At 42.0% G+C, this 5,721-nt stretch overlaps 1 long non-coding RNA gene across 1 annotated transcript; it reads left to right on the forward strand.

Moving 5' to 3' along the window:
* Positions 1-303: 303 nt before the first annotated feature.
* Positions 304-5,721, forward strand: LOC310918619. The gene is made up of 5 exons (XR_014591692.1): positions 304-410; positions 621-812; positions 3,489-3,680; positions 4,483-4,599; positions 5,095-5,721. It is a non-coding gene; the product is annotated as an uncharacterized lncRNA (long non-coding RNA).

The raw sequence follows: 5,721 nt of genomic DNA on the forward strand, positions 1-5,721 counted from the left end.
GAGCACTGAAACAAAGGGGAAAATGTGGATAGCTTTCTGCAAGTCAGAAGAATGTTCAGAAATGCTTTGAAATAACTAAAAAAGTACAGATAATTTTCCTGCTTTCTATCCAGCTTAAGTCCCTCAGACTTTTCAGAGGTGTCATGTAATCCCCAAGTTCTCATTTACAACTCAAGATTTCAGATTCTATTTTAGATTCTTCCTTGAAAGACATTTGGTGTTTATTAATGTGGTATGTCAGGTCTCAAACCACAGAGGAAGTCATGTGACTGCCTGTATAATCCAAAATTCTGTGTAGTGAAACAGAGACAGTTTTTGCTATGAAATATATCACAGTGTATTGGGCTGGGGTACCACAATAATATAAAGAGCATAGGGACCTGTACAAAAACAAAATAGAAGGAAATAAGGTGAAATATTTTGGGAAAGAAAGAAGAGAGGAGAATGTAATATTTAAGAAGAGAAATAGAATTTTCTTTTTATATTTCTTTTTATCCTAGACACATAAAAGACCTCAGGGGGTTTTTAAAAGATGGAAGAAAGGGAGAAGTTGAAAATTCTATACTCAATAAAGCTAACTGAAATCATTGAACTATTAAAGTAATTTTTTCCCTTTCCAGTTTACAATGTAAATGTACATCTGGAATCTGTCATGGAGTTTCATTTATGGATAATTAGGCCTACTATCTGTCTTTCCATCTCTTGATTTACAACACTTTCCAACATGATGAGGAAAGAGTCTATTATTGGAATCAGTGTAAGCAGTGTGTGGACACGAACTGGACCAGGGACAATTCTCACGGTTATACCAAGTAAGTGATATTTCTCTATTTCTAAAACTTTACTTAAAATTAAGGTGGGGGTGAAAAAAGGAGTTTAATTGTTTGGGTTCACGGAAAGACTTTTCAGCTGCAATAATCCCTTGAATGCACTTGCTGTCCAGCCAGGCTTTCAAGCCAAATCCTCAGCTTGGATCTGCTCAGGAAGGTTTCCCAGGAACAACTGGGCTGATTCTGCAGAGCACCATTATCCCATGATCCCCAAACACTAGCAGAGCACTACTTAGCATGTGATAACTGATTCCCACTTTGGGCAGCACTCTGGCTCCAATTTCCTGTCCAGTGTCCAATTCTCCAGTGGATTTCCACTGCCTGACTTGGGGCAGGAATGCAGAGCTCAGTGAAAAGCTCACAGTGGTGAGGAGTTTGGAGACAGATCTGGGACTGCCTAGTTTGAGAAGTTCTGTTTTGACACTGGCACCACACTGACCGTGTCCCCAGGGAAGCAATTGCACTGCCCTGGGGACAGAGGAGGAAGGAGGTTAAATAGCCTTGGGCTTAAATTCTCACAAGAGCCTCATATCCAAGAGCTCCTGGAATGAAAGACAATTGTCTCCCAAGTTGTGTGAGTTCTGTGGGATTATAAGAAGTCTCAGTTATTCCTATCTTTTTTTGGAATTCCATGATGGATGACAAACGTACATGTCACCCCAAGGTTTTCTAAGGGAATGTGAATGTTGTATTTGGAGAGGGGTTTGTGATGTAGATCTGTGTTATCTTAAAGATTCAAGTTCATCCCTCTGGAACTGTTGCTGTATTTTCAGAGGTCTGCATGTCTTTAAAGTACTACAAAAATGTCCCATGTTATGTTACATAGCTAAAACCACCCGCTATCCTTCCAGAAACACATGGGACAGTCTTAGGTGCTGCCTAATATCTGTCCATATCTGTAGGATATGTTGCATGGGAATAAATGTGTGTTTGGGAATCATCTCAATGCACTTCAAATTCCAAAGGGACAAAGGAATGCATATTTACCATTCTGAGGAAAGACCTGTTCTTTCCATAGTCTTCCATGATTTTCTCTTTCTAGATATAGACAAAATATCAAAGTCCATTTTGAGACTGCTGAAATACTTAGTAAGTTGAAGCAAAATTTCCACAATGTCAGCAACCTCCCCCTTCTGGTTTTGAATTCCTTGTGACATATGTGACATATGTGTTATATATGTTTTATATATGTTTTATATTATATATTAAATTATTGTTATATTATTGTTGTGGTTATTAGTCCTTTTGAGAATGCCCCAAATCCAAATGACATAAAATAACAACCATCAGTATCACTGTGGGATACTCCAGGCATATTCTATTGAGGGTTTAGTTAAGAGCAGAGGAGGTTTTTCATTTGGCTCAGGTTGGATTATTCCAGATCAAACATTCATTGAGAATGCTATGGCGCAGGACTTTTGAGAATATATGAATACTCCTGAGACTTTATAAGACTAAAGTGAAGGAGAAGTACAACATTCTGTCCAAATAAATGGTCAGAACAGAAAACACAAATCCCTTCCAGAAGAAAGCAGTGGTAGGAATTCATGGCTGTATGGTCAGGTCATGCAAACTAGTGGGACCCGGGGGGGCCTTCTGGGGTCAGAAAAAACAAATCCTCTGCTCTCTGAACTACAAGTGCACTGGGTACATTATTTCTTGCTGATGATCTTGCCCAGGCAGTTATTGCAGAGAAGCAGCTCCTTTGTTTTCTGGCTGTTAGGAAAGCCTGGCAAGGAGACCACATGAAAAGCCTTTCAAGGTCTTCTCAGAGATCACAGAATGCACAGGACTGACAGGCTCTGGCCAACCATGCTACAACACGTGGGAAGGCAATGTTGGATTTCTCTTGGCTCTCTGGTTGCTGTGGGTGTGGACAAGTGTGTGGTTCTGCCTGTTGCATCAGGAGAGCCCAGCCATGGAGTTCTGGCAGAGCACCATGTGGCTTTCACCTCAGTTCCTCAGCAGTGGCATAGGGCTGATGGGGAAAGGCTGTAAAATCAGAGCCCCTTGATCAAACTTCCAGCAGTGCCCTGGGATGGACAAAATGTTAGACTTGAGGGATTTCTTGAGCTGACTGCAAGGCAGACACCACGCCAAATGAAAAGCCTAATGCACCTCTCTTTACCCAAGAGACCCCTCAGGATGCTCCTGTCAAATCAGACACATAAATCTTTGTGGATGTGTCTAACAACCTTTCATAAGCTGAGGCCTTCCTGGCAAGGAAGGCTGCTGGAGGGTTCCAATCAGCTCCATGATTTTACTCGAAATCAAATTGCTAACCTGAGTTAAGTCCTGACACTAGTTTTTGAGATTGCCATTGACTCTCCATAAATGACATGATCTACAGGCAAAGGTATTCAATTGAAAAAACAAGTCATGGTACCACACTAGCTTATTCCCTTCTAAATACTTTTTGCACCAAAATTTTTCTTGTACGACAGCCTATGCAAGTGAAAGCAATCTTCTTTCATTACTTGCACTTCTTATGGCAAGGAATAATGACATAAAATACAGTAAATGGGAATGTTACAAATTAGTCACAGCTGGAGTATATATGAATTTTTGGTCACTCAGCACTCAGATAATCTTGCAGTAAAATCAATCATGCCAAAACCAAGGGGTTTTTCACAAACAATCCAAAACCTTATGTTCTAGAGGTCCTTGTGGAGAAATCACCTAAATCAAAAGATCGTGGCACCACTAGGAAAACAACACCTTTGCCAACAGTTTTCCATACAAAGAACACCAGCTTGGAGATGTCCTCTAAGGAACAGAACACATCTGCTTCGACAGCACAGCTGATCTGCACGGACAGGTTCGACAGCAGCGTGATAACAATACTGCCAGGTACAGTTTGGTGGCACAGGTGCAATGTAATTCTAGGGACAGTGTCCTGTGGTGCTTGGTGTTCTCCTGCTGGTCAGCATTGCCTAGGGCAGCCAGCAGAAATGAGAAAGACATCTGGTATTTCAGCAGGGAGAGATGATGGATATTTCAAAGTATGTGAAAGAAATGGTTTCTACAGTTTAATACCTCTGTGAGGAAGAGGGAAGACACAATAGATGTGTTTAAAGTGTGGATTTCTTTATGACTACATATTTCACCCTGTAGCAGCAAACCTCCTGCAGCACAACCTGAAACAGCCATTCTAACACCAACAACAAGTTAAAAGTGTGGACTGCTTGGAACTTTATCTAATCAATCACATTTTATATTTTGTGGGACTGTTTTTGTAGTTCTGAAGGTCATTCAGGGTGCTGAAGGGGCCAGTGCCAGGGTTTGCAACTGCACAGACCCCTCAGCACAAGGTGAGTTACACAAAATCATTGTGAAGTTACATTTCTATTTGGGGGATAAAGGCAAGGGAATGGATTTTCTCCAGGGAAGAGGAATGAGAACACAACACATTCAGCAGACACAGGCTGCTGTTCCAAGGCAGCTCCTGCAATTATACACAAGCCCCAGGAAGCAAAAAGCAATGCAGACAGACCCTGGGCTCCCCTGTTGTTGCCGTGTTCTCTATCGTCTGTTCCTTTGCTGCTCTTCCTTTCCCTTCAACTGTCACCTGTGGATTTTCCCACTTTCTGCCAAGATCACAACATCAAAACTCAGACCATGATCTGTCCCCTCTTTTCTGGTCACTGAGCAGATGCTGAAGAGCAGAGAGTGAACATGCTGTCCATGGCTGTGTTGGGTTTGAGAGTCCTGCTGGCAAAGACCATTGCCTTCAATACCCTCATGAGTATCAAGTTGTTTCTTTTCTGAGGTAAGCAGGCACACAGCTTGGTTTGTAGAAAACAGGGAAGCACATGCCAGCAGTGACTGCCTGTCCCTGTGTGTGTCCCCAGCCCCACAAGGAACCATGCCTATTCATCTGCTCCTGATTCCATTTAACAGCTCTTGCACATTTCTGGGGGAAAAGGCAACAACAATGACCAAACCAAATTTTGTTTGCCAGAGAAACTCAGGCATTACACGAACAGCCTAAGAAATATCTCTGACTATTTCAAATAGCACCGTACAAAGCCTGGAGTAAAATCCAGACAAATAAGGATTCAAAGACAAGCATTCCAAAATAGAAACATGTGAGAGTAACAAGGGGAAGGTGGAGGATTTTTAAACTTAAATATCCAAAGTGGCAAAAAACATAGTCCAGCTGAACTTTTGTGAGTGTATTTGTCCTGATCTGACAGATATCAAACAGCGGTTCTTAGGCCCAATTTCATTAAATGTAGTTTAAAACCTCCTTTTCCACTTCCAGACATAAGGAATGAAGGGAAGAGGAACCCAAAGCAGAGCAGGAAAGAAGGTGAACCAGCAGCACAAGGGTCTTGAACATGCAGGGCCAGAGCTGCTGACAGAGACCACCCAGGACACAAGGCAGCACCTTCCCCTGAAGACATTGAATACTGCTCACTCCTGCCTGGCCAACTGATTTACACTGAAAAATTTGAAGTGCTTTTGCTGTTTCCTCTCCTCTGAGAACTGAGAACAGTGGATTTTTCCTCATTCCTCCTTCCAAGCCGATCTCTGCACTCTTCTGGCATTTGCACACAAGTGCCCAACCTGCTTCAATAGTTTTGATAACTGTAATGCTCCCTCCAGATACATGGCCTTTGAAAAGCACCTTTCCCAGGCATGTTGTGTTACTGCCTGTGGAACTGGAGTATTACTGCTGAGGGAATTCAAGCCCAGTAGTTCCCTTTTGGAGCTCTGGGTTAGATTAAATAAAATAAGTGTGTATTGCAGATGAGAAGAGCTGTGTAGGATCTGAAGTGATTCAATTCAACCAGACAATGATCATTTCTTTATTAAGCCTCTATTTTTCTGCCAAATGTATTGCACATGCACCTGAGGTTTCTGTACTAATGACAGAAATAAAGTTGCA

Source organism: Zosterops lateralis (assembly GCF_965231275.1).
Source record: "Zosterops lateralis genome assembly, chromosome: 24".
NCBI classification, from domain to species: domain Eukaryota; kingdom Metazoa; phylum Chordata; class Aves; order Passeriformes; family Zosteropidae; genus Zosterops; species Zosterops lateralis.